At 48.7% G+C, this 27,921-nt stretch overlaps 2 long non-coding RNA genes across 5 annotated transcripts; one reads left to right on the top strand and one right to left on the bottom strand.

Moving 5' to 3' along the window:
• Positions 1-536: 536 nt before the first annotated feature.
• On the bottom strand, positions 537-19,857 carry LOC146893476 (uncharacterized). 2 transcript variants are annotated; one of them, XR_015003101.2, is made up of 3 exons: positions 19,641-19,857; positions 17,520-17,603; positions 537-948 (listed from the first exon to the last, which is right to left on the bottom strand). It is a non-coding gene; the product is annotated as an uncharacterized LOC146893476 (long non-coding RNA). The 2 variants fall into 2 exon arrangements; XR_015003100.2 differs by having other exon boundaries at positions 19,613-19,857.
• Positions 15,001-26,112, top strand: LOC146893475 (uncharacterized). Of its 3 annotated transcripts, none has more exons than XR_015738424.1 (3): positions 15,001-15,057; positions 17,067-17,886; positions 18,269-26,112. It is a non-coding gene; the product is annotated as an uncharacterized LOC146893475 (long non-coding RNA). The 3 variants fall into 3 exon arrangements; XR_015738423.1 differs by having other exon boundaries at positions 18,429-26,112; XR_015003103.2 differs by having other exon boundaries at positions 17,067-26,112.
• The last annotated feature ends 1,809 nt before the right edge of the window (positions 26,113-27,921 follow it).

A 27,921-nucleotide genomic window follows, 5' to 3' on the forward strand; every position in this document is an offset into this window, starting at 1 on the left:
TCCTCCTGCCTCAACCTCTGGAGTGCCAGTGTTGTAGCTATATACAACCATGCCTAGCTTACATTGCCCTGGTCTTCTTTATTTTTTTTTTCTGATCATGCTTTATTTCTGTCTGTTTGCTTGTTGTTTTGGAGACAGGTTCTTACTCTATAGCCCTGGTTGGTCTGGATTTGATTGCTCCAAAGGCAATCATTAGCTACGTGGACCAGTCAGGCCTCAAACTTGTGGCCCTCCTCCTACTTCAAGTTCCCAGGTTCTGGAATTACAGGCATGGGCCATCATTCCATGCAGCCTATTCTTATAAAGAAACCCGTGTGCTTCTGCTGGAGTATTAACAAGAAAAACTAAAGAAGGCGAAAGACAATGCTAAGTGCTGGCATGGTGCGTAACTTCTGGAACTCGTTCACCTTCCCAGTGGGAAGGCACACCATGACAGCCACTCCAGAAAAACACATTTGGAAGTTTGTCATGTAGTGATATGTAGCTGATTGAGGCCTCCTCAGCCGTACCGAGATATTTAAATGAAACACGTCCACTCAAAGACAGTTATAGCTTTATGCAAAAGACCTCCAACTGAAAGGAATCCAGATCTCTTTCAGCCAGTGAGAATCTGGGCACTAAAGTGGGGACAACAGCAATTTTGACAACGCAGCAGTAAAGTGGAACCATTCCTGACCCAGGCAGCAACTTGGCTGGATCTCGGACGTGTGGCACTAAGCAGAAGAAATCGGTCTTAGTGGGCCATCATCTGCATCCATCCACTTCCTGGGCACGCTGGAGAAGGTGAAATCATCAGACCAGATCGGTGTTTGCAGGGGGCAAGCTTGGCATCAGGCGGAAGCTTGAGGGAACAGGACAGGTGGAGCTGTACGGCTGCTCTAGGTTTGGAGGGCACTCTAGTCAGACCAATGAGTGCCTAGAACCAGCCCACAAAGAGTGGATTTAACTCTGTGGGAAATAAGACAACAGTTTCAAAAACAAACCACAAGCGAGTTGTGACCTGCTGAGCTGTGGAAAGGCCCTCCCAGGCCCTCCCTCTAACAGTCTGCCCGGCTGCCCTCTCTGCATTATCTGCCATCGTTCCTTCAGGAGGACACTGATTGGAGCCCTGTTTTCTTGTGTGTGTGTGTGTGTGTGTGTGTGTGATCTGTGTCTATGTCTGTGCCTGCATATGTGTGTGCCTGTGCATGCCTGTATGTGCACAAGTATATTGGCCTATGTGTATAGACCTATGTGCACACAGGTGGTTTTAGGCCACTTTAGACTTAGGCAGAAAGTGAGTCACCAGCTCCACTCAAATGGTTGGTATGGCATCAGGAATCATTGTCACCAGTCACCAGCTTCAGCCCAGCTACTCAACCTGTCTGTGCCACAGAAATTGCTGCTGAGACCATCATGGTGACAGAGCGGAGCTGGACTTGTTCCGTCCCTTAGGTCTCACTAGCTGGAATGGACAGCGATCTCTGAGGAGCAAGAGTCTGTGCTGCGGTTTCTAAGGGAGCCAGCAGGCCTGCTGGGCTAAGCTGGGGCAAGATGGCCAAGTGGGAATTGCTTTCCTGGCTCTGGTTGTGTGCTTTGCCTAGCTGTCCAGTTCCATGGCTCTGAAGTGAGAGGGGCAGGGGAACAATGGCCTGAAGTCAGAAGAGGGGCTTTGAACTGGTGGCTCAGTTATGAAAGACCGCAGGCACACTGGGTACTTTTGTTCTCTGGGACTTGGTCCCTCTGGCATCAGCAGGTCCCCAAAGTGTGAAGAGTGCAGAATAAAAGGCTAAGAGAAACATGACAAGTACTGAACCGTCCCCCACCCCTCGGGGTTCTGGAGATTGAAGCCAGACCTGCGCACAAGCCTTGTTTATAGACTACTGGGGATTGAACCCAGAGCTTCACGCATGCCAGGCAAGCGTTCCTCTTACTCACTGAGCTACACCCCCAGCTAGAGTGAGGTTTTAATCTCCTGCTTCTTCACTAACTAGCCACTTCACATTCTGTAAGTTACTTAATGTCCCTAACCTCCAGTACCCTCATTTCCAAAACAAGGCTTGTTGTCGAGATTAAATGAGACCTGGAGGCGTACTCAGTGGTAGAGTTCTTGCCTGGCATTCACGAGACTTTGGGTTCCATTCCCAGCACCGTAAAAGCAGAAAGAGCAAAAAGACTAAATAAAATAACTTTATGTCATATTGAACACCGTACCCTGCATGGTAAATGCTCACTGATCATCAAAACAAGCAAACAAACACATACTTGTTTCTGTGAGTTCCAGATAACTGCTCCCTGAAATCGGGGAAAGATGTCAACTGTCAGCATCTCAAGAAGAATCCCTGCAAAGTTTATTAGACTTGTGGGAATGGATAGGCCTGACCCTTGCAGCCTTGGCAACCAACAAGGTTTTAAGTTTGAGGTATATGGTTTTACGGCAGACCTTGAAAACTATTCAAGCTGGGCACAACCTACAGAGTGAGTCCTCTCATTTAGGGAACATAGTGAGGCCAAGGAATTAGTGTGCGTGGTGATGAGGCTTTGATCTGGTGGAGAAAGGCCTTAGCAGCCTTGTGTTCCAACCAGCAAGAAGTCCCAAGACTAAGCCGGCACACTCAATTTGCAGAGTCCCAGGTCTATGTTAGCACTCAGATGCAAGGGAATGCTTCATCTCAGTGCTGTGTAAGGCAGGTGTGCTGGTTTCGATGTTTTTGTAAATGCTGTTAATGGGATTATTAGGAAAGTTAAGCCATGAACTCAGTTTCTAATAGATGCCTCACCAATTAGAGTGAGACAGAAAATAATGAGAGCAGAATAGGATTCAGCAATTTAAGTGGGGTGATCAACTGTCTGATTTTGAGACAGGGGGTATCTAACAAGTAGAACATCTTATTTGACCATTGACCAGTCTGGATTCAAGACAAGAAACCCTTTGCCTAGTGTATGTAATGTGTAAAATCTTTGTTTTACACACACACACATACACACACAGAGAGAGACAGAGAGAGACAGAGACAGAGATGGGGGGGCTGGGGGGCAGGAAGCCCACATGTCTCTTAAAGGTTATTTGGAATTCAATAAGACCATGTTTTAAATAACATGAATGTCAAATCATGTTTGTAAGTTAGAGAAGTCACAGAATAGAGTGAATGGCCTTCTGTGAGCTGTGAGTCAGGCTTCTTGAGGGGCAGGAATGCACACCCCCCCCCCACGGTCATTTGTTAGACAGCTTGATTTGGGCCTTTGCTAAAGGTGCTGGAAAGGGCCTCTGGAAGGGTCTCACAGACTGCATCGGAAATAAGGCCTTAGATGGGGCCTCATACTCGGTAGTGCCTGACACCCCAAAACAGCCAGACTCACCCTGGTTGGTTTTGTTGTTGTGTTTGTTGGTTTTTGTCTTCTGCCCAAAGAGAAGCTGAGCTAGAACAGAGCGAGCAACTGAGCTCCAAGACAAAAGGCCCCTGGCCTGTCTTTTCGTATCGCAATGACTCTCTCCACTACCCTGACAGAGCAGTGCACCCCCCGGGGTCTCTCTGCAGAGATGGGGAGTGAAGAAGGCAACAAGGACCATAAAATAAAGATCTGAGCTATGAAAGGACAGGCAGTGTGACTCTCTTTCCTCCAAAGAGGGGACCGTCCTATGAAGGGTGGTCAGATCTTTGAAAGTTATTCAGTAGCTGGACATTGGAAGTCTTCTGAAGGTGAACACATACTGTCTATAGCTGCTGGGGTCTGTCCCAGGAGAAGTGGGGACATGGATGCTCCTTGAGTCCAAGGCAGGAGCTCAAATTTCTCCCAGGCATCCTTTATCTCCTGCCCTCTGGATCCCAGATAGGTGCTAGCACCAGGAGGACCTCACAGGCTTTGCATAAATTCCAGAGTGAGCCCTGACTAGACCACCAGGGTTTCCTCCACCCTGCTCCCAGCCCCCCTACAAGACCCTAACTACCTGATCTTATCTTCCGCTGTGGATTTCTCCCACAGGGAGGCAGAAGTGGTCAGCTGTGTGTTCTGGGCACCTTGGAACAGGCCCACTCCCTTCTGCTACAGAGTGTCTTTGTGGAGCTCACACTTGCTCAGCCCCTACTTTCTGAACATACCAGGAACTCTGAGTGACAGATGCCACCGTGGCCTGCCCTGTTAGATTACTAAAAATCAGGTGTACTTGGAGGTTTGGCTAGGCTTCTGCTTGAGCAGCTGCTCCGTGCCAAGGATGCGTGCAGAACTGGGTACCCTGTCACCTTGACCTAGGGGATGGGTCTGAGATACCACGTCTTTATGATTTGTGTGAGCCATTTTCATGAACACTGTGTTCTACCAAGATAGTTGTATGATGTTTTGAGCCATTTGTCTTGTTTTCTTTACTAATTTGAAAGGGGTATTGATGAAGATGGATGGGAAAATCCGTATCTGGGTATTTTACATAGAAAGTGGCCACACACAGAGCACAATGTGTATTCTACAATAGGAACAAGGAATTAGCCACACGGAGTCGTGTGGGGGATTCACACAAGGTCAGCTGAGTGGGAAGCTGGCACCACCTAATTCTACTGCAATTGGCAAGGCATTAATAAGGTAAAGCCAGTCTCTTTGGCTCAGAGTCGGGAGGGAGTCCTGGGGGGGGGGGAGGGGGGAGAGTAGAACAGGACAAAGGATACTGTTGTTTTTCTTTTTTTTTTTTTTAATTGAAAATGGCTTTTGGATCAGGTGCAGGCTTCCCAGGTTTCTCAGCCTGTAATAAACTCGGTTTAATGTCCAGTTAACAGTAGCTATGGTGATAAGCTACAATAACACGCCCGCACGCGCACACACAGCAAACATTATTGCACTGTTCACTTCCACCTAGAACCCCTGGCTGGGACCTAAGCCTGTAGCCCTGATAAGACCAGGGTGCACCCAGGGCTTGACGCCTGCTGGCCCAGTTCTCAGCTCCCCCAGGTCTAATGGCCTGGAGGGTTGGAGAGGAAGTGGATTTCCGCACAGGCACTGCTGTTGTCTGTGTCCTGACTCTGGGAAAGCACAGCAGAAGATACCTTCTCTCGGGGCTCAGGCGGAGAGCCGGGACTGCTATCCTTGGGATAACTGTGGTGCAGGAGAACCACAGAGCGGAGCATCTCCCTGCTAGGGATAAGTCTGCTCCCATGCCCTGTCACAGTGGTTGTGGCACAGATGAGGAACTGACTTTGGGGACTCTGCCAGGGTCTTCGTGTCACACCATCAGGTGTGCACTAGGCTTTGGGCTATCTACTCTTCATGTCTAGCCTAGGAAGTGAACAGGTGCTGTCATCATCGCCGGACAAAGGGAGCTGATGAGGAGGGCTAAGTGACACAGCTTGGTGTTACTTGGATGAAACCCACCACTGACACCGCCCATCCATCTCCTCAGGCTTCAGCGGAAAGCCTTCTATGTGACTTGATCCCACCCGACCCCCAGGGCATCCCCAGTACCAAAGGGCTGAGCAAGGAGCCCACAGCTGCCTTTTAAACTCTTTAACATTAAGCGTTAATGATTAAATGGGGTTCTTCCATTAACCCGGCGCACGGGCCTTTGTCTCCTGGCCAAGGAGGAGTCTCTTGCTTTGAAATGCCACATAAAAATGATAAATGTTCTTTTCCTCCCTCCCAGGGTCGCCAGGTCCCAGTATTCCTTTAAAGTTTGAGAGGGCAACACAGGGTGCGCCTTGTTTAAACACAAAAGCACTAGGCCAGTCCAGGCTGGGCGGTCAGGCCAGGGTTGCACTCCCGGGGGAGACATGCATAGCAGCTACAGGGACTCGGGGACAGTCAAGGAAAGAAAGCCCGGCAGCCACTGCAGCGTGGGGGCTCAGAGTACTTAAATATCCGCCGGCGCGGATCTTTCAGAGGAATGAGTGAAGCCTGAAGCCGCCAAACTCCGCTGAGAAAAGACGGAAGATGAGGGTACCATTTGCGGGTTCCGGCAGCGAGCTCTGCACCTGCACCACCAGTGTTGGATGGTCCCAGCACCCAGCGTCACGTCTCTCCTGAACTCTTTAGAAATGCAGAGCCCACTGCCTGGTGACATAGCCCTGTAATCCCAATTGCTAGGGAACTTGAGGCAGGAGGATTACATGTTAAGGGCCCACCTGAGCTACAGAGCGGGTTCAAGCCTTGGGCAACTTAATGAAACCTGTCTCAAAATAGAACTGATTGAGGGCAGGGAGTGATGTTACATATGTATCGCGGTGGCGCACCAGGTTCCTGGCATGCTTGAGGTGTAGGGTCAGTCCTCACGGGAGGAAAAGAAGGAAGGAGGGGGAAGAAAAGAGAATGAAAAGAAAGAAAAAGAGAAAGAGAGAAAAGGAACATGATTGGGGGCAACAGGCAGATAGATGAGGAGAGAAAGAGACAAAGAGAGAGAGAGAGAGAGAGAGAGAGAGAGAGAGAGAGAGAAGAAAGAAAGAAAGAAAATAGAAAAACTAGCGTGTGGTTTAATTATTTTTTGTTTGGTTGGCTGTGTTTTTGTTTTTTGGGGGTTTTTTTGTTTTGTTTGTTGTTGTTTTTTTTTTTCAAGGCAGGTTATCTCTGTAGCTCTGGAGCCTGTCAGTCTCGAACTCATAGAGATCCGCCTGTCTTTGCCTCCCGCGTACCGGGATTAAAGGCATGTGCCACCACTGTCCAGCATAATTTAATTCTTACAGCGTGCCATTTTGCAGATGAGAGGGTTCAGTCCCAGGAAAGCCTAGTGACTTTTCAGGAGCCTGGGGATTTTAGAAACCCAGGATACAAGGGACACCCACACAGGTAGTCACAAAGAACCCTTTTTAGCACAGAGCCTTGGGATAACCAGAGCCAGGATCCTGAGGACTGTACTACACCTGTTGAGATGGACCAGTAGGAAGCACCTTTGACCAGAGAAAATCATCTGCCACCACTGCCTCCCACCCCAGTCTCCTCCCCACTCCAGCCCCAGAAAGAGGCGGAGCTGAAGGTCCTCCAGCCCCCTCCGCACCTACAGGCCTCAAGTCCTCTATGGCACCAGGAAAGGGTTAACCGAGGGCTTTGTCACTGCATAAATCTGTATTTATCTGCTGCAAAGTAAGCTATTTAGGTTTCTGATTTACAATCCTCGGTTTTCATAAAAGTCAGTCATTCCCAGTAAAAGAATGTGGGTTAGATTTATAGGATCTGCGTTAGTCTTTAAAGCCCAAAGCTGCTCTATGACTCACCCTCCATAATGGTTTTGCTCTAGTCCAAAGATATTCGTGTGCAAAGGGAAAGATTCAGATCTCTGCCCTGAAAAATAAGACGTTGGGGGTGGGGGGGGCGACTAATTATAATGGCGTCAATTGTACTAGGCTTGTAAACTCGCCGTCAGCAGGCCCCCCTGGAGCCTGTTTTCCAAGGGTTTTATTCCACAATAAAATGTGCTCTGGTTTGCAGCTCGGCATATAAGACCTCCACTGGTATGAGCGAATGTTTTTTCTCCTACCAAATTATTAGAAATAAACAGCCCAACAGTGGAAAGGCAGAAAAAAAAAATTATAAGCAAGGAAAATAAATCTTGGAATGTTTGCATTTAGTGATGTTAATAGAGTCTGTGAGTTAGCTGCCCAGCCCAACTAGCTACATGGAGCCAGCCTGGTATTTTTATTTTAATTTCAGTTTGTATTTTGCCAGTGTGAAATGGGGTCAAGGCAAGACAACATGGAAAAAGACTTTGATGTCCCTTTGAAAAAATATTTTGTACTGTGACTTCATGGTATTTAGTGTCCTTCTCCCCCTCCTGTCCCCAGCCTCTTGCTTGATGAACTGCCTGTCAGACCCATGACCATCACACATAATAAAATATAGCCATCATCAACAAACCTCTTTTAACGTTCGCCCTCCCCCACCAACTACGTCAGAATTGGAGGCAGAACGGCCTATGATGTGAAGTTAAAATGCCGATTGAGGTAATCAAACAAGATAAAGGAAAGCAGCCTTGTAAACTTTCTCCAAAGTGAGGCTAAAAAATGGGGGGGGCAAGTGCAAGAGGAGGGGTAGGGGTAGAGGTCCTATGGGTTGGGCTGCTGGCCAGCCCAAATAGCCTGGGTTAGGAGGTGAAGGTTGCCAAGGGGTTGTGAAATAGAACAATGGAAGGGGCAGGTCAAGAAGAATGGTCAAGAGAGTGTTGGTCCGAGAATAAATTTGGACTTCCCTTGCCAGTACTCTGGAGCGCTTTCATTCTGACTTCCTATGGGGAGAGGAAAGCTGTGGATGGGCAGAGCCGGAAGGGTTGACTGCAGACCAAGTGGGTCGGAGTAATGTGACTTGGCCAAGAAAGGTTGGGAAGCAGGTGAGGTGACCGAATACGGAACAATCCAAGTTGGCTACATCTGGCCTGATAGTATTTCGCTGTGACCAGGACGGAAGGTCCATTTGGGCCTCTTCGTTAATTTACCCCACTCTCACCTTAAGGGGATACCTCGTGGTAGGTCCTTTTCCGTGAGGAACGAAACACTGTGTCCATATCAATGGGACAAAGAAGATGAACACAGTCAGCTCCAGCACATCATCTAGAAAATGAGGCGAGCAACAGAGAGGGGTTATGTATGAATCTGGAAATCAGGAGAAACTCCAGGGAGGAGGCGGGATTTCCACAGGTCCTGAAGACCCTGTAGGGGTTTGACAGGCAGGGGAAAGGAACAAGAATTGGCTGAGGGAGAAGGAAGAATGAATGGAAATGTCTAGAAGCAGGCTGTTGGCATGTTCTGGAAGAGGCCAGGACACTGTGGATTCTTCCTGGGAAGTGTGAGGAATGAACAGGCCCGGCTGGGACTATGGTTGAGGGTGGACAAGACTGCAAGTAACTGAGGATTCTAGACTTAATTCTGCCTCTATTGGGGCCTTCCTTGACCCTCAGAACAGAATGGCAACCCCTGCCGAGGTTCTAGGCTTTACCTTCTTTGTCTTCCATTTGTAGTTCTTCTTTTTGTAGTGTACAACATCATACAGGCTTCCCTATGGGACACAAGTACCTGAGAGTTTCTGACACTAACATTCTAAATCCAGAGCACAGTAGGTCTTCAAGGAAGAATATGGGGAGGACAAATGCGGTTCTCAACATTTTTATGGCAACAATATACAGATCTATATATAGCAGGTGCCAAAAGGCTTGGAGCCAGAGCTTGGCCTTTAGGTCTGAAGGTAGAGTGGGGAGGACAATGTCAGGCTGTGAGAGCTGGGTTTTGTTGGATGTGAATACCAAAGAATGACGGGGGGAGGCTTCAGACGCTGGGAGAGGGGCTGGAGGGGAAGAGCGGTAACAATGCCCTAGATAGGGACGCCAGGGACCCAAATAGTTCAGAAAAGATGGTGATAAGATGCTCACAGAGAAGGGGTGAGGGGATTTGACTTGAGTTTGCTACATCCAAATGTGCCGTGCCTGCCCAGGGGATCTGAGGTAGAAACCTAGCCCAGAACTACACTCACTGAGCAGAGTGCACACAGAAAGTCACGGTCAGAGGTGGAAGGTGGCCTATTTGGGGAAGATAAAAACAATCAGATACTAAATCTAAATCCATTTGTGTGTTCTCCATTTTCGTTACCTAGCTCAATAGAAATGTCTTAGGACTCACAGCGGGGCAGCCAATGCTCCCCTGACCTTGTTTCTAAAGCACCATAAATCGGGGGCTCACTGGGGATGTCAAAGTTACCCCTGGCAAGTACATTGGGAAATAGCTCCATCATTAGAAACCTTGAGCTTTGTGTCCCTTTGTGATAAATGCCCTGGACGGTGAATAGCCCGTCCTTCCATGGCTCCATGAGTTAGCGCTCTTTTGCAGTGACACCCACTGTCCAGCCTAAGAGCACCGCGTCAGTCAAGGATTTTCTGCTTGTGGGTTTTCTTGCTTGAGAGGATCTGCGGGAGATGGAGCAGAGGAGCCGACCCTCATAGCTTTAGAGAGGACAAGGAAACAGAAGATGACAGTCAGATGAGACAGGGAGAGGGGCTGGGATGGAGAGACAGGCAGAAGGCAGAAATTGTCCAGGGAGAAGTTAGTCTCAACTTAAGTCTGAGAGGGGAGCGAGGCTAGGTGTGGGCATAATAAAGTGGGGTCAAAGCCCTGCTTGGGGCACATCAGGCAGTTGCCAGGCCTTCCACCTGGAGATCTAGCCAAGAAGAGCCTGATATTCTTGATGGGTAGGTGGGGAGGGAGTGAAGGTCTTGGGTAAGGTGCCCCAAATAACTTGGAAGGCAAGACAGAACTTCCTGCTCCACTGGCCTCTGGGATATCAACTGTCCTCTAAACCTCCTATCCAGGCACATTTCCAGAAAACGGCCTTTCCCTTGGGGAGAATACCTGAGTGATCTCGAGACCAGGGAGACCCATTTGGACTTGTGACATAAAGAACTAGAAGGTCATACATGGCTCAGGGACTTTGACAGGACAGTCACAGCACACTTACGCAAGAAGAGCAAATGAGGGTTTTCTGGGACAGGGACTGGGGTTACCAGTATGGGAAGAACCCCAAGTCACCATGTTTAGTTTCTGTGGGGAGCCCAAGTGTCCAGGGTTCTTGGTTTGGTTTTTTGAGAAGGAAGGCACCATAACGGTTCTTCCTGATGGCATCTCACAGGCTCAAGCGGAGAAGTAGACGCCATCTGAGTGGCGGCAAGCACAATAGCTCCTTAGAAAGCAGGTCATATACAGTACCAGAAGGACGTCGAAAATGCCTGGCGAGCAGGCTGCCTCTATTCTTGAGCCTGGAGTTAATTTAGTTTGGCCGGAGAGGCAGAGAGATGGGGGTTGGGGTGGCAGCTGAATGGGAACGGAGAGCGAAGATGAGCTGGCACGCACACGGGCTGATGGGTGCCGCAGCTGAAATCGCATCCAACACCGACAGCGTGAGCAGCGTGCCGAAGGAGCTGCGCTCTCTGCCACAGTAGCGCTTACTGTTGACCAGGAGAAGCTGAAGACCACACGCGGGGTGAGGCTGACACGGCTCCAAGTATACTTCACATCCTAGGCCGCCCAGGTGGGACAGAAGAGCACAGGCTACACCTGGGAGTTGCTAGGGCACCTCACCAGCTGAGTGCACAAAACAGTTGTCAAGCTGCTCCTGCCACATGCCACATGCCCTGCAGATACCTCCTGTGGTGAACCTCAACCAGGACCATACAGGAAAGGAAATTCTGGGAATCACAGTTGCGCCTATGATTTTGGGCTCAGTGGTGGGGGTGGGGGGGTGACCTTTGTTAATGCCTACTATGCGTCAGTGACTCTGGCCTCATTGCTGCAGTCACTTGAATTACCTTGTCAGTTACCTTTTACCCACAAGGACATTGAAGTTCACAGGGGTTAAATGCTTTCTTAAACCATGTAGGTATGCAGAGAAAGACACACAGGTGGCCAATGACTGCAGGAGACACTTAATGTCAGCGTCCATTAAAAATGTAAATCAATCAAAACCACAGAAAAAAAATAGCTCTTCTCATCCAGTCTGTGAGAAGAGAAGAAGAAGAAGCAGAAGCAGAAGCAGAAGCAGAAGCAGAAGCAGAAGCAGAAGCAGAAGAAGAAGAAGAAGAAGAAGAAGAAGAAGAAGAAGAAGAAGAAGAAGCAGCAGCAGCAGAAGCAGAAGCAGCAGAAGCAGAAGCAGAAGCAGAAGCAGAAGCAGAAGCAGAAGCAGAAGCAGAAGCAGAAGCAGAAGCAGAAGCAGAAGCAGAAGCAGAAGAAGAAGAAGAAGAAGAAGAAGAAGAAGAAGAAGAAGAAGAAGAAGAAGAAGCAGGTATTGCTAAGGATGCAGGGAAGTTCTCATCTCTACACACTGCTGGAGGCAATAGGAAGTGGTACCCTCCCTCCAGAAAACAACCCGTAGGTTTCTCAGAATGCCATTGGTAGGTTGATCGCAGAACCAGGTAACTCTGTGTTCAGGCATATACCCAAGAGAAATGTAAGCAAGAGAGCCGCACAAAACACCATGCACAGATGCTCAGAGTGGCCTTATTCATAATAATCCCATAATAGAAATAATCCAAATGTCCAATCAGCTAATGGGTTAATTTAAAAAGTGGTCCATCCATCCAGCATCATGAGTGAATGAGGGAGTGTGGTGGTTAATACAGATCGTCACTGATAGGATCGAAAATCACCAAGGGACAAAGCTCTGGACATGTCTGTCAGTTTCTAGCGGGTAACTGAGGTGGGAAGACCTCAAGATGGGCAGGGTGTTTCACCCCCCGCCCAAGGTCCCAGAGTTCATAAAAGGGGGAATGAGAGCCAAGAGCAGCCCCTCTGTTCCCCGAGTGGATGCAATGTGACCAGCTGTCTTGTACTCCTGGTCACCACATGGATGATACCCTCAAGCTGAGCCAAAATAACCGCCCCTTTGAGATGCTCCCAGTTAGATATCTCATCATAACAAGAAGGGAAGCTAAAACAGTGCTTCTTTGCCGTGGCAAAAATGTTTACTGCACTGACTGACTGTAGAGATGGTTGCACAGCCCTGTGAATGATCTAAAAACCTGGCACCTGTACACAGTGCAAGAACGAATTTAACACTGTGTCTTGGCTTTCAGGAAAGCTGTGTTTAAAAGCATCATAACCCAGAGACCAAAAATCATGATTCGGCAAGATTTTTCCAATTCCAGATACATACCACCCCCTCTGCCATACCGGACCCACAATGTTGAAAGACAGGGGACCCACCTGGGAGTGGAGATAAATGGGGTTCAAGATTCAAATGGGGGGCTTATTCAACTCCCCAGGTGAGTAGAAAAGAGGTAGACTGAGGCACGGATAGGAAAACATGGCTGCTCTGTACAGCTCTTGAACATCTAGAGTCCCAAACTGGACATTCATGAGATCAGAGGAAGTAGCGGCTTTGGAGCCCTAGTGGTCAACTTAGGGCATCTTGTACTCCTTCTCAAGGTATGTATAGAGCGTTGTTCTCAACCTTCCTAATGCTGCAACCCTTTCGCAAAATTCTTCATGTTATGATGACCCCCGACCTTACAATTATTTTTGATGCTACTTCATAGCTCTAATCTTGCTACTATTATGAATTGCGATGTAAATATGTGTGTCAGAAGGTCTTCCGTGATCCCATGAAAAGGTCATCCAACCCCCAAAGGGGTAGAGAGCCACAGTGGAGAAGGGCTTAAGAACGAGACGGTGGGGGTCGAGTGCATCAGAGGGTGCTGTGGTGGAAAGCAGGCTGAAGACTATCTGAGGGAGAGCGTGCTGTGCTGTGTGAGGAGAAGAAGGCTGACTTCTCAAAAGAGAGTAAACACTCCCACCGTCCACCTGCCGGGGCTTCCGGGGCTTCCGGGACACCTTGCTTCATTGTCGACTGTAATCCTTGAGAGAAAGAGTACACGGTGAACCTGAGGTAACGCCGGCTCTCTGGGGTTTCTTGAATCTCAACAAGCTTGGAATCTGCCCAGCACGGGAGGTTAAGTTTCAGTCTTTTGTGCTGTTACATCTTTGTTTCCTTTACCTTCTCCTTGAAGTGGAAATGATTGATGCTTAAGTAACTTCGGCTGTTGGGTAATATTTATTCAGACTGCAGGAGAACAAGATAGGGCTTAAAACTGAGGTGGGAATTTTCCCTTTGAATGGCACAGGTTGAGCCTTTGAAAGTCAAGTGTATTCCCAGTTGCGCAGTATAATAAAGATGGAGGAGTCAGCAGGCAAAAGGGCTCCCGCAGATGATCAATGTACACCAGTTAAGTGGGGGCTCAAACAGTCTCATGAAGCCACCTGAGCTGAAACCCCCGGCTATAAATATTGACTGAGGGCTGGATTGTTCTGAGAATATCTCGTGTCTTTTGCTGAGCCTTTCAAGCCAGGAGCTGGAGGGCTTGGTAAACAAGCTTCTAAAGCCCTGTGAAAAGGTGCTCGGATTCTAAATTCTCTTCAGGCAACGCCAGACCTCCTCCTCAGAGGGAAGTGAAAACCGTCCAGGAAAATGAAGTACCCTCAACACCAGTGATGATGTGACTGTCCCCTCACGCATGTGTGGGATTGCCAGCTCAAATCACCTATGTGCTAGTGGCCTAGGCCCACACCACAGATTTAGCATGGGACAGCATCATTGCCTCTCCCAGTGTGTGTTTGTACAAGCACACACATGTGTCTGAGTGTGGGGGAGGTAAGGGACAACTTGGATACCATCTGCCATCAGCTACCCTTTATCCCCTCCCCTCTTTTTGTTCTTTTGGAGGCAAGGTTTCTCATTGGTCCACAATTCACCAGTTAAGCTGGACTGGCCAACTAGTGAGCCCCTGAGATCCGCCTATATCTGCAATCCCCACTCTAGGATTATAAATGTGTGCCACCATGCCCAGCTGTCTTAAGTGGGTTCTGGAATCACACTCAGATCCTCACGCTTGCAAGGCAAGCACTTCTCTGAGTCATTTACCCCCATCTGATCTTAAGAGATACAGTCTCCTGCCCAAGGCCAGAGTGGAGTAGTTCCCATTCCCTGCCCTGTGCCAAGACACCCCAACAGTTGCTTGGATGGTCGGTGAAACTGAAGGCTGAAGATGAGGTGCAGGAAGGAAGCAGGGGGAGTTGGGGTTTCCTGATGGCTTGGCTGCTGTGCTGTCACCAAGCATTTGTCTTGGGAAGAGGTGGCACGCTCCTCTGACGGAGCATGTGGTGTGGAAGGAAGACATGGAATCTTCATGTGTGCCCCATCTGTTCCTTCACCTGTGTCTCTTGTCCTGGCCTGCAGGGGAAGACAAGACCACCCACCGCCTGCCGTCTATTCTTACTGGGTTCTGGCTGGCTATGGCTCAGGCCCGGTGCAGAAGGGGGGGGGGGTAGGAAGGTGGAAAAACTTGCTCAGAGCTTCCAAATGAAGAGTTGAGCACTTAGTGCTCTAGGCAGCGCTGAGTGCAAGGGCTTGGGGCCCACGATCATGAGATGCACTTTGCAGAACAACTTCTATCATGTACATCAGTTCCCCCCACTATACCCCTCTTCCTTTCTGTGTCCTTAATAAAATGATCCTGGAAAAAAAATCCCAACCACTTCCTTGGAGCTAAGCAATAAGACATTTTCTCTTTCCTTGAGCAGGCGGCATCAGCAGAAGAGACAAGACATTTGTTAGAAGATCAAAGCAGGATAAGAGGTAATCATGTTTTTCCACAAACCATCAGCTCCTGGTTGCTCATCCCCCAACAGCCCTTAGCCAGGTTTTCTCAATAGAGAGACATAGCTCACATAGTCTGCAATCTACGCTAACTTGTGGACATTTCATAAGGTAGTCAGCTGAGCCCAACGACGGTTTTTAGTAGATAGAAACAGTTGTGCAACCATTTCTGCTATCTAACTTCACACACTTTCGCCACCCTCAAAGGAAGTCCCTGCCCATGAGCCCTTGCTCCACAGCCTCTCCACTCTCTCTGGTCTCTCTGCATTTCAATCTCCATTCATCGACTTCCTGTCTCTCTGGACTGACACATTTGAGGCATTCAGTACAACTAGAACTGTGCAGTATGAGCCGTTGTTGACTGCATTCTTGCACTCATAGTTTCAAGGTTCTTCATGGTGTAACAGTATCAATATATCACTTATAGTATTTAATGTTGGAATACTAATTCATCCATCAGTTGATCAACACGTATGTATGCCTTTTCTACTTTAGGAATAATTATAAATGTTACTATCGTTAATACCCATGTACAGCTTTCTGGGGTTTTTTTCATTATTATTATTCTAGAATTTTCACTCTTCTCCTTAAAGCATACAAGTTCAGAGCATACAAGATGTAAAAATGTGTGCCGGTCGTGGTGGCGCACACCGGTAGGATTTGCTTAAGGAGGCAGAGGCAGGAGGATCACGAATTCGAGGCCAGCCTGGGCTACACATTTAGGGCTGGAGAGATGGCTCAGAGGTTAAGAGCATTGCCTGCTCTTCCAAAGGTCCTGAGTACAATTCCCAGCAACCACATGGTGGCTCACAACCATCTGTAATGGGGTCTGGTGCCCTCTTCTGGCCTGCAGGCATACACACAGACAGAATATTGTATACATAATAAATAAATAAATATAAAAAAAATTTTTTAAAAAGATGTAAAAATGTGGGGCGGTGGTGGCGCACGCCTTTAATCCCAGCACTCAGGAGGCAGAGGCCGATGAATCCCTGTGAGTTTGAGGCCAGCCTGGTCTACAAGAGCTAGTTCCAGGACAGCTAGATTTGTTACACAGGGAAACCCTGCCTCAAAAAAAGCGGGGAGGGCTGGAGAGATGGCTCAGAGGTTAAGAGCACTGGCTGCTCTTCCAGAAGTCCTGAGTTCAATTCTCAGCAACCACAAGGTGGCTCACAAGCATCTGTAATGAAGTCTGGAGCCCTCTTCTGGCATGGAGGTGTACATGCAGTAGGAACATTAGAAATGTCTGACAAGAGCTGCAGAGATACGGCCCAGTCAGGAAGGCTATTGCTGTGTGAGCAGGAGGACCTGAGTTTGATTCCCAGCACCCACACAGGAAGAAGGGTGAGGCGGCATACACTAGCAATCCTCGAGCTGGGGAAGTAGAGGCAGGCCAATCCCTGGGGCTCACTAGCCAACCTACCCAGTTAATCTACAAGCCACAGATCCCAGTGAAAGACTGACTCTGTTTTAAGGGTGTGGCCAGCGAGGTGGCTCAGCAGGTGAAGACGCTTTCTGCTAAGCCTGAGAACCTGAGTCCAGCCCACCCCCAGTCCCCAGGATTCTCATGGTATAAGGAGAAAACCAGCTTCTGCAAGCTGCCCTCCAAGCTCCACGTACACACCATGGCAGGCATGCACTCATACACATATGCACCTCTAACTACGAATAAATAAATACAATAAAATAAAGACGGCATCCCTTCTAAGAAGTTACTGTTTTCTTTAAAAGGAAAAGAGAGAGCGAGATGTTGGAGAGAAGACCCGGTGGTTAAGAGCATGTACTAGTCTTGTAGAGGACTCAAGTTTAGTTCCTAGCACCCACATCAGGAAGCTCACAATTGCTCATAGTTCAAGCCCAGGGCGGATTCAATGCCTCCTGAACCCATGGGTACCCGCATTCAAGTACACATAACCACCACACACAGACGCATAAACAAGCATATTGAAAATAAAATAATAATTTAAAAAAAATTCCACATCTTGCAGGGTCCTATCTGGAACCCTGTCTCCATCTGGGAGGAAAGAAACTGAAGTGTCCTGAGACTCCTGGCAGTGATTTCTGTACTGGTCAGAACTTACAAAGATAAGGTACAGTAACAAAATTCCCCAGTCTTATTTTCCTGCAATAAGAGTTTCAATTTTGTTCACATTCAAAAGTGTCTACATCCCTTTGTCCTTCCACTCTGAGACATGTGTCAAGGAATCACCTTGTGCTTTCCTCAGGGTGATGTGGGCAGGTAGAAACAAGAAGTGAAGCCCAACAGAACTACTCTCTGAACTGCCCAGACACAGCTTCTGCTAAATCCATTCTCATTTCATTGGTCTAAGCAAGTCACATGGCCAAATACAAACAGGACAAAGAAATATGCTTGTCATCCCATCTCCATGAATGGGGACATGTGGAAGGAAATCATTAAAAGCACTAAGGCATTCAGTTACCGCTTCAAGAATCTTGAGCCTTGGGTACGGTGGGGCTTCTTCTGTTTCATAATCCTCCAGACACTACAGCCGCTCTGCAAGGCCCTGGTGAGGAGAAATGAGTACACTTCAGGCCTCATGGAGTTGAGAAGGAAAGACCAAGATTAACGACCAAAGAACATTAATGATGGTCGCAGTAAGACAACTGCACAGAGGAGATAGAGTTGCTCCTTATTTGGGTATGTGAGGGAAATGATCTCTTCAAGGACACTGGAGAAGCCCACGCATCACGGCACCAATGTAGAGAGAGCCGAATGTGCCCGCCTTCCTTCCTGGAGCCGCTACAATGGCTGATGATGCTACATAAGTTCTTATGCAGTTGTCCAACGTAAGTGTACGGAATAACCACCTTTGTATGGGCAGGAGACAGTCATCTGGAGCTTCGTGGAGGGAGGGGAGCAGTCAGTGATGGGAAGAGATGGTGTCCGGTGCAGGGTGACAAGGAGGCACAGGACTACAGCTCTGCTATCCAGGACCTGCCGGTCTCCAGCTAGGTCACTGTATTCTCAGCTGTCAAGTGGGTGCAGCGCTGCATAATGGTTCTCATGACTCTTGCTAGGGTGTGGTGGATAAGGAAATACCTTCCAAAGATATCTACATGGAATTCTCACAAGCTGTGAATAGTCCCTTCCATAGCACGAGGGACTCAGCAGATGGGATTAAGGGTCCTATTCTGGAAAGATATGCTGATGGGCACCATGTAATTACAGGAACTTCAGAAGAAGACATGGGACAGATGCCAAGGGTCAGAGTGAGAGGAAGAGATGGTGAACCAAGGGAAGAGGCAGCCTCTCAGTACTGGAGAAGAAAAGGGGATAGACACCCCCAGAACATAAACGTGCTAACTCCCCTGCCCTCTCTCCCACCCAGAAGCAATGCAGACCTGGCTACGATTTGACGTCAATGCTTGTGACCTCCAGAACCATCAGACAGTAAACTATTGCTATCTTGGATGCATGACGCTTGCTGGGATTTGTATTACATCAGCACTAGAAACCTAATACATAGCTTGACATGAAGGTCAGGTCAGAGCAGGACGCTAGAGAAAGGCAGTGTGCTGCTGGTAGAAATGAAACACTGACCAGGTTCGGAGGCCTGTGGGGCAGACAGGTGTGTCTGAGCACAGCCCACGAAGTCCATGGATGCACCTCCCTGGATCCACCCCGGGCCCTCAAAGGTCAGTGAATTCCATAGTCAGTTGCCTGCGGTCAGAACTGATCCTCAACACAGGATAAAAGCTACACACTTTCTGTCTCCTCTCTAAGCCTTTGGCTGTGCCTGGTTGTTCTCCAGCCTGGGGTCACACGAAACTCACCTAGCAAGCCTTTAATAATGCCTTTCCATGAGTGTCCCCATCCCTAGAGAGCCATCTTGGACTGCAGTGTATCCTGGGTTCTAAACTCTTTCAGCACCTGCCAGGAGCTTTCAAATATCCCAGTAGCTTTTCGGGGTTGGGTACACTGGCACGAGAGCCCCGGGGCCACACTGGTCTGTGGGAGAGGTCTCTCCTTACCCACAGTTCTGCCGGTGTCTCCTTTCTTCCAGCCTCAGAGCCTGCCTGGCGTCAGCCTTGCCCACTAAGCCAGGTCCTCCCAGGCAGGCAGCCTCAGACATCAATTTTAATTCAAATATTTTTTCCCTTTTATTATTTTCAAATGTTCAAGGCCATGCATATGAGGCAAAGTTATTCTTATGCTGTGACATGCACATGGCTAAGAGAGGAGAGCTCTTCTCTGTATCTTCATTCTGGGGACCCTGTACCCATGGCAGCAGGCTGGGACTGCCCCTCCCCTACACATGCAGATGCTGGCACACCCGCCACGGCAACATTCAGTATTCTTTGCCTCTGTGGATATTCTGCTAACCAAATCCAAGGCCAGTGGCTTTGCTCTGCCGAACCCTTTGTGGGACTGCTCCTTCCTGGAACCAAGTGAAAAGCAAATCCAGATAATCTCAGGTAATGTCGGTGTGGGCAGGTACAGGCGTGTGACTCTCCAGTGTGGGCCACTTCCTCGGAGGCACCCACACAGCTTGCCACAGCATGAATTGCTCACCTGCACTCCGGACTGGCGCATTTCTCACCTGCTGCCGTGTGCCCGAGAGTCGCTGAGGCTGGCTGGCCTTCTGCCAGGGGGAATGTTACGACGACCCAAGCCTAAGACTTGCTCAGAACCTAAAGTGGATTGGTTTGACTCCTCTAGGATCCTCCCAGGCCTGGACTTGAGAACAATAGGGTGCCCCCTCAGGCAAGGATACCCTGGCAGTGGTCCCTCAGTCCAGGGAACCCCATGACTTGACATCCTTCATGGCTGCTGCTCCAGCGGCCTGGGCACGGGGCCTGTGACCACATTTGTGCTAAGTGACTTTATGCTGATAGTGTCGCCAGGCCTTGAACTGTGTCTTGAAGAACAAGGCCTGAGGGTTTCCAGCTGGCCCCAGGTCTTCATGAGAATAGGCCTGGCTTCTGGACAGAACAACCACAGAGGCTCTCTGGGCCAAGGTCACACCCCACGGCTGTGACTGGAAAGTGGGGATGACGTTGCAGAAAAGCCATCATCAGAGAAGGCTCCCTTCTGGCCATTTCCCACGCGAGCCAGAAACCGCAAACTCCACTCGCAGGCTTGCCCAGTGGCTCCCAGGTTTAACGAGGCAGTCTCCCCTCTTCTCAGGGTGGCCTTTGGGGCCACAGTCCAGCTCTGAGTTCCTGTCCCCATCTCGGTCCCTGCCTCCTCTTCCAGGCAGGACCCGGGGAGCACTGCATCGTTGCAGAGACCTAGTTGGGCAATGAGCCCCTATTCTGTCCGCCATCTTTAGCTAGAATCAATGGCAGTGTTACTTGTGGGGGCATGGGCGGGTCTATGTTAAATGCTCTGTTGGCCTGGATACCTATTGTTTGACAAGCCCAGTCCTTGTTCTATCAAATGGGTTAAAACACATTTCAGGATTAATAAGGAGGCTCAGCAGGTAAAGGCATCTGCTGCCAAGTCAGAGACCCCAAGTTCAATCTCCGGGACCCACACGGTGGAAGGAAAGAACTGAATCCCACAAGCTGCCCTCTGGCCTTCAACGCGCAGGATATGGCACATTCATACATACACATGTGTGCACACACACTAAATAAGCAATTAAAAAATTTAAATGCATTCCAGCTAATACGGAAACACTCTCTTTTTTAGCTGATTTCCAACTTCCCCTGTAGCCAAAGATGACCTTGAACCCTTGCTCATCTTGCCTACATCCCCCCAACCCCTACCCCTGCAAATGCTGGCATCACAGCCATGCAGCACCACACCTGACTCTGTACTTCTATAACATGGATGAAGAAGTATGTGGATTGACCCTGGGGAAGAATACTGTGGTTTCAAAGACACTGAATTCAACATGAATTCCATGCCATTAGGGGTTCTCACTACTTGTCTCTTGGAAAGAAGGGCATCCCTTCCTCTGGAGGGCCTGGAGCCCCACATCAGCCTGTGCTCACCAAGCTGGCTGCGAAGGAGAGGGGTCCTCACAGGGAGGAAGCTCTTCTACTTGCCCCTAGCATGGCCTTGGTTAAGTCAGGGGTGTGACCAGCTTATGGCCTCTCTTTTCAGCTTCCTGTCATTTCCCTCCTTTTGAGGTGAGAAGGGAGTAGGTTCACTTGCGGGTAGGGCAATAGACTTTAAGCCTGACATTCTCTGGCCAGCCCACCCTTTAAGCCACCAGGAAGTCACAAGGTCCCAGAAGTCGGCTCAGGGATTTGTTCCTTTCCTAGAGAGGGGCCCCGGGTGCGATTGTGTAATGTTGCCTCTAATATTGCACAAGTCTAAAGCCCTTTCTAGGGCCCCATAGGTGCCCTTATCTCTCTGGATAATCCTCCTGTCTACTGCTACTGACTATGGATGAGACACTCCGGTCCAGGTGCTTTCCACGCTGCCCCTCCCCCATCCTGCTGAGCACCCCTGGAAGTGCACCTGCAGCCCGCAGCCTTCTGGTGGGGGTTGTCCAGCAGGTGCTGCAGCCTCCAGCACCTACCAGGGCTCCACAGCATTCCCGGGCACCTCATCTCCCTGCTAGCCCAGACAGGCAGCTAACTGAGCCGGCTCCACGTTAGCAGAAGCAAGGAGAGCAAGCCCAAGCCTCTCCTCCTGGGCTGGGCTAATTTGCAGCCTCGTGTGACAGCCAGGAAAAAAAATGCACAGCATGTTGACAAGTACAACTGGCTGCAGCTCTGGATTCTTTGGCTGCCGGGCCCCTCGTGCCCAGTGAGCATGAGACGGCGGCACTGAGACAGGGCTAGGAGACCATCTAATTAAGCTGTAAGAGTCCCAGAGCCCCAGCTGGGTTCTAATGGAGCTCTCTGATCCCAGCATCACCTGAAGCGCTGAGAGGAAGGAGGGACAAAGAGGAGAGAACTGAGAACTTGATCATGGCTTCCTCAGTGAATCTCCACAGAGCTCACATGTGCACCGTGTTGGAGCATCAGCCTTCTTGAACTATGTTTAATTCTGCCCTGTGATTCTAGGAGCCCCACTGTCCCCCTGCCCAAAGGAAGCTGATCTTCCTTTAGTGCCTGAAGGGACACCCTGCCAAGTGTGATCTGGGGAGGCCAATCTTCCTCTGTCCACTCTAGCCAAAGATGCTGCAATGCAGTGGTACTCCGGTCCCCTTTCTCTTCTTGGGTGTCGAAACATCCCAAGCGTGGGTTTTGTCATCAAAGACTATGGAAAGGGCTATGCTCTGATGTTCAACCTTGGACCTAAATGCTGTGTCCTGACCTGCATTTGTGGTGAGTGTGTGTGTGTGTGTGTAGGTGCATGACTATGTACAGGTGTGTGTATATAGTGCATGGGTGTATGGAGGCCAGAGGACAACCCCAGCTGTGGCTTGTCAGAAACCATCCTGTTTTGTGAGATAGGTTCTCTCATTTTTCCCTGGAACTCACCAATTTGGCTAGGCTGGCTGGCCAGTGAACCCCAGCGATCCACTATCCTTGCCTCTCTGGAGCTGAAATGACAAGTGTGTACCACCATGCTCAACTACTTTTTCAAGCATAGGAATTGGGTATGGAATGCAGAAGTATCTTCCAGTCCCACAACCTGCACTCTTGTAACCCAGCAGATTTTAACTTTCAGATCCACCCTTCTGATGAGACGCATAGGCTTGAAAGGCTCAATGATGTAGCTGGTCACAAAGGCGGGTATGGCCCAGTGACCCCGGCATCCACAGCCTGTGTCTCCCACGGCAGGAAATCCAATTTTCAAAGAGTCACACAGCACAGAAGAGAAAAAGCCAAAAAGTCGAAGACTTGTCAAGCCTCATGCTGCAGAGGCTGAGACCAGGGGATGACACTACTGGGAAAGGGGTGAAGCTTGAACTTGACTCCCATGCACACCTTGGGTCGTTGTTTTTCAGTTTGTTTTTAACTATTAGAAAACACAGGTTGAGCACAGAACACTGCACTGCTCTGGAGCAAAATCACAAGCAGCATGTCTCCTGCTCATGAGCCGACATCTGCTAAGTTCATCCCACACAGCCCTGGGCCCTGCTGACCACAGACCAGGCTCTGGGCAAAGTCGATGCTCTCCCAGAGACCACGCTCTCCAGCCAGCCACATCGCCAAAGAGCAGCCAGGCATTTTTTGCTAAGGCACTGAAGAAAACCAGATAATATTGGGCTCAACCAGGCTTAGACAGAGGCTTATTTCTTTTAAAAACAGAGAAGGAGACAGACAAAATTCCTGCCCAGATCTGTTAGCCGTGGCCTTGTGGCCAAATCCCAGGAATCCTGCCCTGGCTGGGAAGACCAAGACCTCAGCACTTCTGAGCAAAGGGGATTTGGGCCAGAGAGACTCCACCTCACATTCCTGGTCCCAGAATGGCAGCAAGATGTGTCAGAGGGAACTGGCCCTCCAGGGCATTCAGAGTCTATGGAAAGAAGTTGAGGACCTGAAGTTTTTTTTTCTGTTTTTCTTTTTACATAGTATTTTACTAATTCAGTAGTACTTGCAGAGTTTGATGCTAATGAGAGACCCCGTCTCAGAGAAAGGTGGATGGTGTCTAGGGAAGGAGATAGGTTGTCCTGTAACCACACACACACACATACATACACATACACACACACACACAAACACACACACACAAACACACACACACATATATACACACACACAAACACACACACACATACACACACACACACACACACATTAGACTAGTACCTGGCATACAGTCAGTATCCTGAAAATACTCATAAAAATAATGTTTTTCTAGTTATAAAAGAGGCTCTCACTAAAAACAAGTTTTAAAAACAGTAACGAATAAAGGGGACACTGCCAAATTCATCCTCCACTACAATCTGTAGACATGGTACCTTATCAAAATACATCCAGGAGCTTTCTATCCATAAACCAAGTGCATCTGTATCACATACCATAAATATGATTTTTTTAATTCACAAGGAAGTGCAACTGTGTTCTAATTCGCATATACTCTTCACACACTCTTCCGTACACTGTAAATTATCTCTATATTGCTTAAAATGACTAACGTAATACGAATGCTAGGGAGATATCACAATGTATTGTTTAGAGAATAACAAGAAAATGATATGTGCATATGTTCAAGACAGATGCAAGGTTTTTAATAAAAACTTTTATGTGCACATAATGTGTATGTCTATGTGTGAGCATGTTGGCATATGTGCCACAGTGTATGTGTGGAGGAGAGAGGACAATCTCAGGTGCTGGTTCTCTTTCCACTTTATTTGAAACAATGTCTTTTTTGTTTGGTTTACATTTAGTGCGTGCATGCGTGCATGCGTGTGTGCGTGCGTGCGTGCGTGCGTGTGTGTGTGTGTGTGTACGTGTGTACATATCACACAGTATATCTGTGAAGGTCAGAAGACAACTTGTGGAATTTGGTTCTCTCCTTCCACCATGTGGGCCCCAGGGATCAAATCCAGGTCATGACACCGGGCACCTAGCAGCTTTACCCAGAGTCATCTCGCCAGCCCAAGGACTCCTCATTGTTCACTGCAACATATGCCAGGTTGGCCGGCCCAGGAGCATGCAGGGATTCTCCTGTCTCCACACCCTGTCTTACTTTGATATTACAAATGCGTGCTAATGTACCCAGCTCCACGGGGTCTAGGGATTCGAACACTCAGGCCCTCAGACTTGTGTGGGAACTCCTCTGCCTGCTGACGCGCCTCCCCAGCTCTCAAATACTTTTGATCTGGAGTAGCTGAATACACAAACGCAGGGCCCGTGGGTGGGCCGATAATGTTTTCATTTCACAATGTTTTGTATGAGTAAATATTCATCAGTTCATCCTTCTGGTGGTTTCACCATCCTTCAAGGAGCTCCTCAGTACGTGTTCTTCTGTGCAATTATTAACTCGCTTAGGTGCAAGTCACCCTCCTCCCCTCCAGAAAGGAGGGAAAGATGAGGTCTCTTCTGGGTTCCCAAATACCTATGTGGTTGATCCTCGCTGTTCGTGGCTTCCCCGTTGGGAAACTCATTTACCCCCTGTGATTAATTTACAACCTAAGCATCAAGACTTCTTCATGTTTAACAGCGCCGAAGTGCAGAGCGATGAGAACTCTGGGCTACCAATGCATACACAGCCACCAGAGGGAGGTGACACCGGGCTGGTGACACACTCTTGCTGCAGTTTTCACACTGTCCATGGAATCCTTTCACCCTCTGGTAAACCCCCTGTTGAAAATGCCTGCCCGCACCCCCACCGCTTCCCACATTGCTGAAGGGCTTTCTCATGTTCCTAGGCGCAACAAGGCTCTGCCGTGACTGACAGAGAAACCACGTGTAGTTTATCTTTGTTCAGATATGCGTTACAGTACTGCTGGCCTTGAATTCAGCCTCAGTGAAACAGTCCATAGTAAATAAGGTGCTTTTCAACAGAGGTGTGTTTAAGCAAACCTGCGTATCCATCAGTGGGCAAAAGCGCAGAGCAGAGGCACACAGGAACCCCTGGCCTCAGACTTCTGCTAGGAGCACCGGCCCTAGCTAACAGCTCCCCATTAGATATAACTGCACCATCATGGGAGCTGCTCCCAGGGCCGAGACCATCTCTACAAGCCTTCCTTGCTCCAAGTTTGGATCAGGGATATAAACAGAGAATGAGTCCTTTGCTTTCTCTCTTCTTAACTCACCCAAAGTCATACATACCCCAGAACCATGGTTCTCTGCCAGCCTGCTAGCATTCAAAGCCCTGTAACAACTACGCTTTACTACCCCATCTCTCAATATAGGACTGGCCTTCTTTGGGGAGATTTCCTGGCTTCCTTCATTTGCTGCTTATAAAAGTGTTATGGTTTGATATTGGATTTTGGAGTAGAGCCACTGAGTAAATAACTACAAAATGCAGCCAACAAAAAACCTTGTTTCTTTCATTTGTCCTTGTTCTGAGCTTACAGGTGGGTACACTCACACGTCAATGGTTGCAGACTCACCTCAGGACATGCGTAAATTGTCTACTTAGCTCATGGACACTCTCTGCATGCTTACGATGCTGAAATAACCAATAGACCTCAGAATAAACAATAATTTTACAAATATCGAGTATCTATTGTGTCCAAAGGAAATACCATTCATTGGCCATCAAGGGTCTATTTAGACCTAGGAGTCTATTTTCCCTAAAGCAGAAGAAAAGAGGAGATGCCTTCCTGCAGGGAGGCAGCATCTCACAGCTAAGCCACACGAAGGACAACCTGCAAAGATGGGACACCCAGCCTGCCCCTGTGAAAACACTGCCCGTGGCTGAACAGGCTTCCTTAAGGATCAGACCTGGCAGGGCTAACTTCAGTAATGGACACACCCTGAAGCCTCCGGGCCTCCACATAACAAAGGCTTATTCTATGCCCATTGTGAGTCCCCCTAGGCAGCCTCTTCACTTACTGAAAAATTGGAGGGTAATGGCAGCTCCTGCACCTTAGAACTGAAGTTTCTGGAATGTATGGCTCCCATGATGACCAAGAAAGGGAAAGAGAGCACTTGGATATCCCACCCTACCCTGGAGTTGCATTTCAACCTGGAAGTTAGATGCATCACTTCCCCTATCCCCAGCTTGTTGTCAGACCTAGTCAAAATGACCCCACATAATCTTCCAAGAGCCCAGGAAATATAGCCCAGGAAATACATATCAAACGTGATATGGGTAAATAAGCCACATCTCCTCAATCACATGTCAGCGTCAATATGTTCACAGTGGTGTGTTCCTCCTGAAAAATACTCAGTCTTGGGTGGGGACAACTGAATTTTGAGGATTTGAGGATTCACTTAAGAAGACACAGATGTTTTCAGACTGTGTGCCTCACTGTCCTAGTAACAAGATAGGTTAGGATCTTCAGAAACAGTTGATGAATCTGGGCAAACCTTGGAGTTAAGTCAATGATCCGAAGGAAATAAGCCCACTGGTCCCCCTGTGCTGACCACAGGTCACAAAGGTTCCTGGCACTGTCCCTTGCAGTCCCCAGTTACCCTTGCTGCTCCGTGAGTCCCAGCAGCAGGACAGGAACAAGCAGGTGCCCTGACTTAAGAAGTTTGAGCAAGATAAGCACACAGCACATATTAACAGAAGGACACACTTTCATCTAGACGCCAAGCCCTCTGCTCCACTCGAAACACATTGGAATTTTGGTAAGCAATTTTGAAGAGACGGGTTGACTTTTTTTTTTTAATGGTGGGCTAAGGAGGCGCCATCTTCCTCAGCAGTGTACCCCCTTGTACACTGATCTCGATCAGGTGAAGAACCTCCCACCCATGCTCATGCATGGTTCAATGGGTCACCCAAAAACAGAGGGACAGAAGCGGACAATGGGGGAGGGGAGCTTTGATTGAAGAGCAGCACTCACGAAGAGAGGAGGCTGCTGTCAGCATAAACCCCCACCAGAAATGGATGAGAATGGAGATTTTGCAGAGATCTAATGGATAAACTGGATACTCATTTGTGCTTTGATTATGAGTGCAATGTGTCTACGTGTGGGTGTTGAGACAGGGTCTTGCTGTGTAGCCCAGGCTGCCCTGGAGCTCTCCATCCTCCCGGCTCAACCTCCCAAAGGGGAGTGCACACATGAATTCTACTACACCTGGCTTGGGTTTAATTTTTTAATTAACAGATTTAAATGATTTTTGTTATCACTCGTGTTTTTCCCCATCACTCTTGTGCCAGCTCTTTCCTTGTTTTGTAAGAGCCTTTCACGTAAAAATACTATTACTTACAATATTTTTAAAATAAAAAAAACTATTAGTGCATAAGTGTGGAGAAGGAGTGCATCCCATTTTGTGTGTGTAGAGGGGTGCAGAGGACAACGTTGTGGAGTCATTCCTTTCTCCCAAACTCAGGTTGGTGGGCTTGCAAGTTGG

The sequence above is a fragment of the Myodes glareolus genome, chromosome 7 (assembly GCF_982192425.1).
Source record: "Myodes glareolus chromosome 7, mMyoGla1.1, whole genome shotgun sequence".
Taxonomy (NCBI): Eukaryota; Metazoa; Chordata; class Mammalia; order Rodentia; family Cricetidae; genus Myodes; species Myodes glareolus.